Source organism: Salmo salar, chromosome 14 (assembly GCF_965601325.2).
Source record: "Salmo salar chromosome 14, fSalSal1, whole genome shotgun sequence".
NCBI classification, from domain to species: Eukaryota; Metazoa; Chordata; class Actinopteri; order Salmoniformes; family Salmonidae; genus Salmo; species Salmo salar.
The window spans coordinates 73819400-73833278 of NC_138304.1; the positions used below are offsets into that span (position 1 = coordinate 73819400).

The 13879-nt window shown below is 43.3% G+C and overlaps 1 protein-coding gene and 1 long non-coding RNA gene across 2 annotated transcripts in view; one reads left to right on the forward strand and one right to left on the reverse strand.

Annotated features, from left to right (window-relative positions):
• The window catches only part of LOC106569902 (phosphatidylinositol 4-kinase beta), a 25258-nt gene extending 14961 nt beyond the window's left edge, over window positions 1–10297 (reverse strand). Inside the window, exon 1 of the mRNA XM_014141620.3 lies at window positions 10070–10297. The gene's annotated coding sequence lies outside the window, so the exon portion shown is untranslated. The remainder of the gene's footprint in view (window positions 1–10069) is intronic.
• Window positions 8761–13667, forward strand: LOC123726762 (uncharacterized). Its single transcript, XR_006758899.2, has 2 exons — window positions 8761–9324; window positions 13562–13667. It is a non-coding gene; the product is annotated as an uncharacterized LOC123726762 (long non-coding RNA).
• The last annotated feature ends 212 nt before the right edge of the window (window positions 13668–13879 follow it).

Genomic DNA, 13879 nt, shown 5'->3' on the forward strand with positions numbered 1-13879 from the left:
GCTCCCCTTCGACAGCCACTGGCACGGTGGAGAAGTGCGCTCTTCACGGATGAATCCCGGTTTCAAATGTTGTTTTTATAATTTAACTTCTTTGGGATCTGGGGGCAGTATTGAGTAGCTTGGATGAACAAGGTGCCCAGAGTAAACTGCCTGCTACTCAGGCCCAAAAGCTAGAATATGCATATTATTAGTAGATTTGGATAGAAAACACTCTGAAGTCTCTAAAACTGTTTGAATGTCTGAGTACAACAGAACTCATATGGTAGGCAAAAACCTGAGAAAAATCCAACCAGGAAGTGGGAAATCTGAGGTTTGTAGTTTTTCAAGTGATTGCCTATCCAATATAGAGTGTCTGTGGGGTCATATTGCACTTCCTAAGGTTTCCACTAGATGTCAGTCTTTAGAACGTTGTTTCAGGCTTCTACTGTGAATGGGGAGAGAATAAGAGCTATTTGAACCAGGTGTCTGGAAAAATGCCATGAGCTCAGTCACGCCACGGCCATGAAAGCGAGCGGAGTTCCTTTTCATTTCTGAAGACAAAGGAATTGTCTGGTTGGAATATTACTGAAGATTTATGATAAAAACATCCTAAAGATTGATTCTATACATCGTTTGACATGTTTCTACAAACTGTAATGCAACTTTGACTTTTTGTCTGGACTTATGCGCCTTCTGCATTTGGAATAGTGAACTGAACGCGCGAACAAAAAAGGAGGTATGTGGACATAAATATGGACTTTATCGAAACAAAACAAACATTTATTGTGGAAATGGGATTCCTGGGAGTGCATTCCGATGAAGATCAAAGGTAAGTGAATATTTCTAATGCCATTTCTGACTTTTGTTGACTCCACAACATGGCAGGTATCTGTATGGCTTGTTTTGGTGTCTGAGCGCTGTACTCAGATTATCGCATGGTGTGCTTTTGCCGTAAAGCTTTTTTGAAATCTGACACAGCGGTTGCATTACGGAGAAGTGTATCTTTAATTCTATGTAAAACACTTGTATCTTATATCAACGTTTATGATGAGTATTTCTGTAAATTGATGTGGCTCCCTGCAAAATCACTGGATGTTTTAGAGGCAAAACATTACTGAACATAACGCGCCATTGTAAACTGAGATTTTTGGATATAAATATGAACTTTATCGAACAAAACATGCATGTATTGTGTAACATGAAGTCCTATGAGTGCCATCTGATGAAGATCAAAGGTTAGTGATCCATTTTCCAGCCAAAGAGAGGAGTCACAAAAAGCAGAAATAGAGAAAATGACTTTTTTTGTGACTAGGTGCTGACCTAACATAATCATATGGTATGCTTTCGCCGTAAAGCCTTTTTGAAATCAGACACTGTGGCTGGATTAACAAGAAGTTATGCTTTAAAATTGTGTATAATACTTGTATGTTTGAGGAATTTTAATTATGAGATTTCTGTTGTTTTGAATTTGGCGCTCTGCAATTTCACTGGCTGTTGTCGAGGTGGGACTCTAGCCCACATATCCCAGAGAGGTTTTAACTAGGCAAGTCAGTTAAGAACAAATTCTTATTTACAATGACGGCCTACCCCGGCCAAACCTGGACAATGCTGGGCCAACTGTGCGCCACCCTATGTGACTCCCAATCACGGCTGGATGTGATACAGCCTGGATTTGAACCAGGTACTGTAGTGACACCTCTTGCACTGAGATGCAGTGCCTTAGACCGCTGCGCCACTCTGGAGCTTCTCAGACGAACTGTACCAGGCAGATGGCAAACAGTGTGTATGGCGTTGTGTTGGCAAGCGGTTTGCTGGATGGTGGCGGTGGGGTTATGGTATGGGCAGGCATAAGCTACGGACAACGAACACAACTGCATTTTGAAAATTGATGGCAATTTGAATGCACAGAGATACCGTGATGTGATCCTGAAGCCCGTTGTTGTGCCATTCATCCGCCGCCATCACCTCATGTTTCAGCATGATAATGCACAGCCCCATGTTGCATGGATCAGTACACAATTCCTGGAAGCTGAAAATGTCACAGTTCTTCCATGGCCTAAATACTCAGACATGTCACCCATTGAGCATGCTTTGGATGCTCTGGATCAACTTGTACAACAGTGTTCCAGTTCCCGCCAATATCCAGCAACTTTAGACAGCCATTGAAGAGAAGTGGGACAACATTCCACACGCCACAATCAAAACCCTGATCAACTATGCGAATGAGATGTTGCGCTGCATGAGGCAAATGGTGGTCACACCAGATACTGACTGGTTTTCTGATCCACTCCCCTACCTTTTTTAAGGTATCTGTGACCAACAGATGCATATCTGTATTCCCAGTCATGTGACATCCATAGATCAGGGCCTAATGAATTTATGTGTAACTCAGTAAAATCTTTGAAATTCTTGCATGTTGCATTTATATTTTTGTTCAGTGTATTAACAAATCTAGTTCAGAACATTTACCAAAATCAATTCACAAAGCATGCAGTCCATATCAGCATAAGATCTACTGGGTCACAAGGTCAGCCTTCCAGACATCTGATCACACTCATGCTATAACCAAGTCCAAAGCCATGACAAACAGTACTCTACGCAGCTGCACTCCCAAGGTTTCCCAGAGTGGGTCTGAGCCAATTAATTAAAAGCCTCGCAGATGTGCTTGAGGCCCTTTCCAATTCCCGGGCGAATGGAAAGGATTAGAGCGTTACGCAACCAGGCAGATTCACCGCATTTATTGAAGGGGAGAGGATGGTACTTATGTGACAGTGTCCATGACAGCATTTCCATTCAAAACGTCTGGGAAAGTAAGCTCAAGATTTCACATCCATTGTGTGTCCATCATTCATAAATAGAAATGTCAGGCCAACAAAATACTAGTATTTTCAGCAAACAGGGAGATGGGCACTTTTCATAAAATCTCTGCTAAAACTAGGGTTTTGCCTTAAAATACTATTATCTAGTATTTAATTGGAATTCAAGGGGGGGGCTAAACGATGGAGGTTAAAACCAGGCCTTTTTGGATGGATTTCACTAATGAGAATTTGGGGTGAAATGTACAAAATTCTGGCAGAAATGTATTCAAAATAAGACACTGTGCCATAAACTAGGAATCAGTCTTCAGAATTATAGTGGTTTGTTGCAAATACATCATGGTATTCTAACCGAACTTGCTACTGCCATTGTTAAAAACTGGTTTCATGAGAATCACCCGCACGCGTGTCCTTCAACAGGTTTCAGCATGCCGTCAGCTACAGGGCTGGAAACTGTGTGTACATGTGTGCAATAGTCCCCTATTTATACCACAGGTCTGACCAACAACAGTGCAACAGATGAAAAATCACTGCTTTTATCTGTACCTTCAAAGTTTGACACTTATAACCTATGACTTCCACGTCATCCCAACCGCCGGAGTAGACCTCCGATTGGATTCAAAGTTTGATCAACTATAGACTCTGGGCAAATACTGAAGCATGTTTAACTTATTAGAATGGGAATAGAGCCTACTGTCAAAGTATTTTGAGTCGTGTACAGCCCGGGTCCCTTTTAGAACGCATGTCACGTGACTTAGCGAGCTCTTTCCGGTGAACAATCCTCCTTGAAAGCATGTAGCCCTAACTACATATCATTTGTCTCTCTATATAAAAAAGGCAGTTGCTGAAGACCTAGGCCTACCAATAAAAAACAGCATATGGCTCAGGTTTACTTACACCCATTTTAAAAAAAAGAATTGCATATACACTGTAGCTCTTAAAGGTTTAATTGGGTTGTAGACCTATTAAGATTGAGCATACGTAGCCTTGCTCTCTCAGTTACAGTTTACTTTGTAAGACAGCCTGATCCTCTCAGTCACCAGATCTAATTACACTACATGACCAAAATGATGTGGACACCAGCTCGTCGACCATCTCATTCCAAAATCATGGGCATTAATATGGAGTTGGTCCCCCCTTTGCTGCTATAACAGCTTCCACACTTCTGGGAAAACGTTCCACTACATGTTGGAACATTGGAAGCAAGTCCCTGCAGCATTCAGCCACAGGAGCATTGTATGGACCCCGCTTTGTATACAGGGGCATTGTCATACTGAAACAAGAAAGGGCCTTCCCCAAACTGTTGCCACAAAGTTGGAAGTACAGAATTGTCTAGAATGTCATTGTATGCTGTAGCATTAAGCTATCACTTCACTGGAACTAAGGAGCCTAGCCTGAATCATGAAAAACAGACCCAGACCATTATTCCTCCTCCACCAGACTTTACAGTTGGCACTATGCAGTCGGGGAGGTAGCGTTCTCCTGGCATCCGCCAAACCCAGATTCGTCCTTCCGACTGCCAGATGGTGACGTGTAATTCATCACTCCAGAGAACATGTTTCCACTGCTCCAGAGTCCAATGGCAGTGACCTTTACACCACACCAGCCATCGCTTGGCATTGCATAGTGTGATCTTAGGCTTGTGTGTGCCTGCTCGGCCATGGAAACCCATTTTATGAAGCTCCCAACGACCAGTTCTTGTGCTGACGTTGCTTCCAGAGGCAGTTTGAAACTCGATAGTGAGTGTTGCAACCGAGGACAGACAATTTTTATGCACTACGCGCTTCGGCACTCAGTGGTCCCGTTCTGTGAGCTTATGTGGCCTATAACTTTGCGGCTGAGCCGTTGTTGCTCCTAGACGTTTCCATGTCACAATAACAGCACTTACAGTTAACCACGGTAGCTCTAGCAGGGCAGATATTTGACAATCTGACTTGTTGGAAAGGTGGCATCCTATGACAGTGCCACGTTGAATGTCACAGAGCTCTTCAGTAAGGCCATTCTATTGCAAATGTTTGTCTATGGAGATTGCATGGCTGTGTACATCTGTCAGCAACGGGTGTGGATGAAATAGCCAAATCTACTCATTTGAAGGGGGGGGGGGGGTCCACACACACACACAATGTTGTGTAGAGGTTGTTCTCTCCAGCGATGTCTGTCCAAAGGTCCCGTCCCTGTGCTTTCAGAGAATCAGAGTGCACTGATACACCACAGCTAAGCTGAACAGTTTGTGGCATACACATTGCCATTCCAGCCTCAACTTTGAGAGAGCACAAGTAATCTACTTCCCTCTCAATGCCTGTGTTTTAACATTCAGCCTACATGTTAAGCACAGACCACAATACAATATTCTGACACTCATTTCAGGCCCCAAGAACACATTGTGATATTAGGCTAAGCCTGTTCTTATTACTACAGCTTTAGAGTCAAAGGTATAGGCTAGGCCAAGCCTAATTCATTCAGCCAACGAATGTTGTTTTAGAAGCCGATCTGAGATTAGCACACAATGGAGATTGACTTCCCATGCCTATAGGCCTAGAGTATCAATTAACAGTGACACGTGCCCAAAGCTCTGTTTTGGTACTGATAAGATTACACATTGAACTCCAATGACATTCCCACAAATGTTACTACAGCACAGAAAGCTCTTCATTTTTTATTGCTCAGAGATATGGATAGACCTACCTAATATTTATTCAGATAAATGTTTAGCCGACTTTACAAGCTGTAAACCTAGGACACGACTCATTCTTGTGGGATGTGCTTGATGTTCCGATTTCATGAGTGATATGCCAGTTGACACCATCAGAAATTCTTTGTGGAATTTCAGGAAGTAAATATTTACAGCAATTAAATTTTTTTTAAAAATGGTTAAAAAAAAGTGCACTTCGACAAGTGAAGGCCATGCGAGGCTCTGTGGCTGTAATGGTTGCACACTCGGCCAACTGTATAACACAGCACAGATGAGACACGGTCACGATTAAAACAAACACTATGAAATAACGGAGCCCGTGCCGGCACCTCCAGGCAGGGGATGGGACGATGGCTTCCAGATGTGGGGTTTGGAGGATGTAAGAGTGGGCGTCTGCCTCCTTTCTTCCTCCACACAGCTGCTGCACTCTGCAGGAAATTGGTCTGCTGCGCCACAGAGCAAGTCAAATACAGTACAGGCAAGAGAGCATCCAACAAGAAGAGAGCGTCAACAAGAAGAGAGCCTACAACAAGAAGAGAGCGTCAACAAGAAGAGAGCGTCAACAAGTGTGTGTGTGAGCATGTCATAGTTAGAGGCAGTGAGAAAGTTATTTACCAGACCAAAGGTTTGAGGCAGATTTGCACTTAATAATTATGAGGACTCATGCTGGCACCTCCGTTTCTCATTTAAGGAAAATATTACAACTACCAACTGGGCTGGAGATATTTGCAGGTAAATGTAGGCCAAACCATGGCAGTAGACCACTTGGCCTTCAAGTCTATCTAATGTGGCCCCTTAATGTGTTATGCACAAATAGTCACTATGTGCCAGCCTGAATGGCCTTTATTGTGGTTGGGTGGTAAAGGCTGGAGTGAAATGCAGGGTGTTCACTGTTACCAATCTCACTCCAAACACAAACGACATCTGACCTAGTTGGACTGACCAACCAGCGATGTAGCAGGAGGAGCCCATCTGCTGTCCTTCCCTCCTGAATGCCAACCCTCCGTTATCGGGAATCTACAGTTGTACACTGGCTGAAGACAGAATTTCATCACCCCTTAAAACAGCATGTAAAAACTTGCTGGAAAACGACCATTCCACTGACCCCGTAACATACAAAAGCTTGTATGTATAAGCAGAACATTTTCACTGCCACAAATTAAGGCATTTAGAGAAGGTGAAAATGAGTGTGACAGGTGGTCCTGTGTAGCTCAGTTGGTAGAGCATGGTGCTTGCAATGTCAGGATCGTGGGTTCGATTCCCGCGGGGGACCAGTATGAAAACGTATGCACTCCCTACTGTAAGTTGCTATGGATAAGAGGGTCTGCTAAAATGTAGGAGAAACAGAATTTCAGCCTGTATTTACCATCTTTAATTTGTTTTCATGTTTCATTTATATAGTGTGGATACTGGACAGTCAAAATAACAGGAAGGGCAGTCAGTGGGGTGGAATATCAAGCGCACAAAGCCCTACATCTCTCATGTGCCTGTTAATTATTTAATGAGGTAGTGGCACACTGGCACACCCAGGCAGAAAACACTGATTGGGGTCTCGCTTGCTCTCTGAAACTGTGACCAGCAGGATCAGTTGCACACTTCAGTCTTTCCATCAGAGCACAGATGGTAAAGTTCCTCTGCTATAGCAGGGGAGTGAGTAATCTGGCACCGGTTCAAATCATGATCTCTCACACATTATGACTTCACCAAGAACATCCCCTGGCTATTAGAAGACCTACATTGAATAAACTGAATGATATTACATGCCGTTTTAGAGTGGTAATGTGTGGTTGTGTCGTCAATAAATCAACAAAAACCCTCCAACACATCTCCAGTAGGCAGCTTGTCCATATCGGTCTAGCCTGGTAAGATCTGATTCAAGAGAAGTGAGCAACCGAACAGGAAGAGAACTGGCTGGCTTATTCTTTTAAATGACTCTTCCATGTCCATATTAAGGACCGGTAGACAGCACTTCCTTATACTTACTGTCCTTTTTTGTATTTCCAGTGTGTTTTTGTTCTATTACATTGTTATTGATTACTGCATTGTTGGGTTTAGCATTTACAAGAAAGATATTTCACTGTACTTGTGCATGTGACATTAAAACTTGTGCTCTTGAAATTCAGTGTTCGGTTGAACACAGATGGGCAGGTATACAATACCTGTACTAAATGTCACACTGTCACCAGGCTAATACAAGTAATGTTTGCAGTGAACTTGGTCTCTCTTGTCTGGATAAAACACAATCCTGATGGTACACCATTTTGGTTTTTCTTTTAGGGGACATGGGTTGGTATCAGAGTGAGTTGAGTGGTCGGAAATCACGTTCATCGCTCATGGAATAGTGCTTACACACCGTTCCAGCGTTCCACCACTCCGCTAAAAAAAACGTTCCTAGCGCAAATGGAGAAAAAATAACTTCCGCTCCATTCATAAAAAAAGGGGGGAAAAAAATAATAATCACAATTTAACCAACACCCATCTAGTTGTGTGACTACCTGGACATACCATTTGGTTTTGAAATATGATTTGAATGAAAATTATTTTAATAAATATGAAAGGGTGAATGTAAGAAGCAGTCATTTCAAATAGGCTACATGTCGTATTAAAAAGCATATAAACACTAAATAGGTCAGGAGCCAGACGAAGCCTAAGAAGGAACGAAAATGAATTATTATTTAGGCTATTTTCTTCAAGGCTATAGCCTACAAAGAAATACATTGTGAAGCATTTGCGAGTGCGACACTAGACTGGTAGGGCCATTTAGTTGTATTAAATCCTTATTAGTATATAAAATGTACATATGCTGTGACTTCGAATGAAATACAAATTAAATGAAAAATGCCTTATTAGGTTCAGTCTACAGCGTCTTTGCATTAATTTTTTTAGAAACACAAGTTAGGCCAGGCTCATGCGATGGTGTCTGGAGAGCAGGCCAGCAGCGGAGAATAATATCCTGTCCACATTCTTGCCAGGTAGGCAGAGAAAGAGCTATTCATACACGTTTTGTTTAGGCAAAATAACCCAATCAAAACAGAAAGCGGGAATATGCCATGGCTATTGGGCCAAAATAAAGTATGGCCTGCCTATTGTATAGATAATAGAACAAAACTGAAGTAAACTTTTAAGCGATCGGATTTTTGGTTTATAAATACTTTGCTACAATGACACAGTTAGTTATCTACCCACCTAGTTCCTTTATTTTAGTATGTGCAAGTAGCAAGTACACCATCATGCTTTCGGGATATGTGCATTTTCTGATCCCACAATGATTGTTCCGTTGTGAACACTACATCACTGCTCTCCATCTTGGTCCTCATCTTTGTAAGTCACCTTGATTTTGGACCTGTGTGTTTTTATCAGTTTCTTTATGAAAATATTTAGTGAACTCCATGACGAGTAGCAAAAGCAAGGGGCTATAGCAGTATACAATCAGACTACAAATGCATGCTGGCCGGACATGCCCTGAAGTGAGCGCTACTTGGAACGGGCGAGAGCGTCGCTCCAGGCTTTGGAAATCTCGCCCAGCGCGCCAGTCAAAATGGGGCACGCTCCGTTCACATACTCTGGTTGGTATTGCAAATGCTTGGTGCACTGGAAGATAAACCACCTGAAAGTGAATCAGTTTGCTTGGGCATGACCAAGGGAACAAAGTGCATTCTCTATTCTTCAGTTACTAACGACCAGGCAAATAATCAATTTACCCAACTAGGAGGAATGATGACATCTCCATGAAACTGATAGAGGGGTCAATTCTCGAGCGTTAATGATGGACAGTGGTGTGACGTCTCGTCCTGGGCAAAGTGTCAAGAGGCACGTGCAGTTCAAAACAGCACTAAGGTAACCATCCGGCATGTTACACTCCTAAACCGGCATTATATCGTTTAATTACATAGACGATAACTGACTTTATTGCTTAACCAGTTAGCTATTGGCTATAGCCAGAGAGGAATAAGCGAAACCAATCAACTATAATATATACACTATGGAGATTTAACTTAGGCAAGATTCTAGTTTAGTAGCCATCAAGGCGTGCCACAACGCCATCGTCGTTACAGTCACAGCAGCTCAGTAGCTAACGTTACCTTTCAAACCATCAAAAACCACCACACCGGAGAATGACTAGCGTCCTAGCTCTATTCAATGCCCCGTCTCCGTCGTAAATACATTGTTTAGCTGAATGTTCACAGAAGGCCAGTTCAACAATCTCACATTATCCTGTTTTTCTGGCACTAACGTTAGCTAGCTGCGTGAGAGAGCCAGGCTAGCCGCCCCCATAGCCCAGCACTTCTGCTAACTAGCTACCACTTCAATATCCGGAATGCTATAAATATTAGGCTAGATTCTTCGAAATCACGGGCTTCAATCTCCCGTCGTAAAAAAAGACAGATCCATTATTATTGGTAAACTCAAAAAGAGCGCATAAAGGCTGGCTTCTCTGACTGATTTGCTCGCTAACGTTACTGCGTCGCCCAGGAAGAGAAAACATTCATTAATAAACAGACCAGCTGGAGCAACAAATACTAGTTGTTGAACACTAACGTTAGGTAAGTAAATTAATTAAATACATTAAAAAAAAACGTACCTTCTTGACAAACAATGTCGATTTTAGGGTCTCAATCAACCCATTTGATTTGTAATTCCATTTGGAACGACTCTACCTCCCCAGCTCGAATCTCATTCTGATGCTGCGCAAATTCCGAAAGAAATGCCTTCCTCCAGCTGACGGATCCGCCTCAAAATATTTAAAACAACTGTTGACGCCAGCGTTATCACATCAACGGGCAGTGAATCTGAGCGTTATCACATCAACGGGCAGTGAATCTGAGCGTTATCACATCAACGGGCAGTGAATCTGAGCGTTATCACATCAACGGGCAGTGAATCTGAGCGTTATCGCATCAACGGGCAGTGAATCTGTGCGTTATCGCATCAACGGGCAGTGAATCTGAGCGTTATCGCATCAACGGGCAGTGAATCTGAGCTTTATCACATCAATGGGCAGTGAATCTGAGCGTTATCGCATCAATGGGCAGTGAATCTGAGCGTTATCACATCAATGGGCAGTGAATCTGAGCGATCACATCAACGGGCAGTGAATCTGAGCGTTATCACATCAACGGGCAGTGAATCTGATAAGAATCTGAGCGTTATCACATCAACGGGCAGTGAATCTGAGCGTTATCACATCAACGGGCAGTGAATCTGAGCGTTATCACATCAACGGGCAGTGAATCTGAGCGTTATCACATCAACGGGCAGTGAATCTGAGCGTTATCACATCAACGGGCAGTGAATCTGAGCGTTATCGCATCAACGGGCAGTGAATCTGTGCGTTATCGCATCAACGGGCAGTGAATCTGAGCGTTATCGCATCAACGGGCAGTGAATCTGAGCTTTATCACATCAATGGGCAGTGAATCTGAGCGTTATCGCATCAATGGGCAGTGAATCTGAGCGTTATCACATCAATGGGCAGTGAATCTGAGCGATCACATCAACGGGCAGTGAATCTGAGCGTTATCACATCAACGGGCAGTGAATCTGATAAGAATCTGAGCGTTATCACATCAACGGGCAGTGAATCTGAGCGTTATCGCATCAACGGGCAGTGAATCTGAGCGTTATCGCATCAACGGGAAGTGAATCTGAGCGTTATCACATCAACGGGCAGTGAATCTGAGCGTTATCACAGCAACTGGCAGTGAATCTGAGCGATCACATCACGGGGCAGTGAATCTGAGTGAACACATCAACGGGCAGTGAATCTGAGCGTTATCGCATCAACGGCAGTGAATCTCAGCGTTATCACATCAACGGGCAGTGAATCTCAGCGTTATCACATCAACGGGCAGTGAATCTGAGTGAACACATCAACGGGCAGTGAATCTGAGCGTTATCACATCAACGGGCAGTGAATCTGAGCGAACACATCAACGGGCAGTGAATCTGAGCGATCACATCAACGGGCAGTGAATCTGAGCGATCACATCAACGGGCAGTGAATCTGAGCGTTATCGCATCAACGGGCAGTGAATCTGAGCGTTATCGCATCAACGGGCAGTGAATCTGAGCGTTATCACAGCAACGGGAAGTGAATCTGAGCGTTATCACAGCAACGGGAAGTGAATCTGAGCGTTATCACAGCAACGGGAAGTGAATCTGAGCGTTATCACAGCAACGGGCAGTGAATCTGAGCGTTATCACATCAACGGGCAGTGAATCTGAGCGTTATCACAGCAACGGGCAGTGAATCTGAGCGTTATCACAGCAACGGGCAGTGAATCTGAGCGAACACAGCAACGGGCAGTGAATCTGAGCGAACACAGCAACGGGCAGTGAATCTGAGCGATCACATCAACGGGCAGTGAATCTGAGCGATCACATCAACGGGCAGTGAATCTGAGCGATCACATCAACGGGCAGTGAATCTGAGCGATCACATCAACGGGCAGTGAATCTGAGCGTTATCACATCAACGGGCAGTGAATCTGAGCGTTATCACATCAACGGGCAGTGAATCTGAGCGTTATCACATCAACGGGCAGTGAATCTGACCGTTATCACAACAACGGGCAGTGAATCTGAGCGTTATCACATCAACGGGCAGTGAATCTGAGCGTTATCACATCAACGGGCAGTGAATCTGAGCGTTATCACATCAACGGGCAGTGAATCTGAGCGTTATCACATCAACGGGCAGTGAATCTGAGCGTTATCACATCAACGGGCAGTGAATCTGAGCGTTATCACATCAACGGGCAGTGAATCTGAGCGTTATCACATCACCGGGCAGTGAATCTGAGCGTTATCACATCACCGGGCAGTGAATCTGAGCGAACACATCAACGGGCAGTGAATCTGAGCGAACACATCCCCTGGCATGAAGCCAACGTATGATGCGTCAATGGTCCTATCTTTTCAGTACCAAAGTCATACATACATAAACCCAAATTATGGTTTATGGTCTCTACTTTACATTGTGTGATTTGAAAAATAGAAGCTCAGAATAACCAATGTTGGAAATAAATAACATTGGAATATCAACTTGCTATGTCACAACTTTCTCCAAGATTCAACCTAGAATAAAATCATGAGTCTTTGGAATCTTCCCAACTGAGTTGTGTGACTTCTCTCTGTGTATCAGTAAGATTTTATATTTGTCTTGTGCACTCACTGAGTTAATTTGCATATGTCCGTGGCAGTGGAGTCTGGTGGGAGGAGCTATAGGAGGATGTGCTCATTGTAATGGCTGGATTGGAATAAATGGAACAGTATCAAACACATCAAAGATAGGGAAACCACATTTTTGACTCAGTTCAACTAATTAAATTCCAGCCATTACAAAGAGCCCGCCCTCCTATAGCTCCTCCCACCAGACTCCACTGGTCTGTGCATAGTATGCCACCCGGTGGCCAATGTGGGAAGAGACACCAGTCCTTGGCCTGAACCCTCATTTCCATTTTACTGCACTGTGGTACAGTAAAACTGGTACCAGTAAAACGGGTGAATTTCTGTAAATTGGTTGATCATTGGGACCAGAAAGTGCATTGTGGTACACTACCCAAACTACAAGCAAATGAATAGACAATACATAACATACCTTTCATAATTCAGGGCTGCGATTCTGAAAATACTTTGGCAGCGGGAAAAAACACATTTTGGGACCCTTAGCCACTGTGGCCAGGCAGAGCAAACTTCAATTCAATCATTGATTTACCTCTTGCCAATAATTGACTGGATTTGACTCATATGACTGTAGAATCTCCTTACTCTCCAGTGATAGCATCTGGTCTGGAAGATCTTATTATGTGTTCCGAGATTAGGAAGAGCTCAAAGCAAAGGCCTCTTGAACATATTTGTTTATATATACTGTATGTATAAGTACAAACAACAAAGCAGAAATGAAACACAAATAAACCTAAACAGCTCTATTGCCTCAATGGCCCTCCCTCTCCCTTTCTTAAAGTCCTACTCCAGTCTCCTTTTCAGCTAATTTATCACCTGATTTACCTAACAAAAGTCACAATAGGTAGTGGGGGGGGCTTTCCTCTTATGTTCTCTATTGCTTCTCTAGCTTTCCTCAAGCAAGCCGGGAAGGCCGATGACATCAGAGGGCACCGTCAGACCAACTCATTGAATGGCCTACTCAATGAAGTTTACGCTTGTGTAAAAAAAGGTAACTATTTTGCTCAAAACATATTTTTTCACCCTTAATTGTTTGTACATTACTGTCTTTATATGTGGGATATTGTTTTTCAACAGGAAAAGAAAAACAATAGCTGGAGTGTGTCTTTAAAGGGGCAATCTGCAGTACCTACAGTACATCGAGTTTTGGATTTATAAATTAATTATACGTACCCATTAATTCTTGGAAGAATATAACTTCCCACTG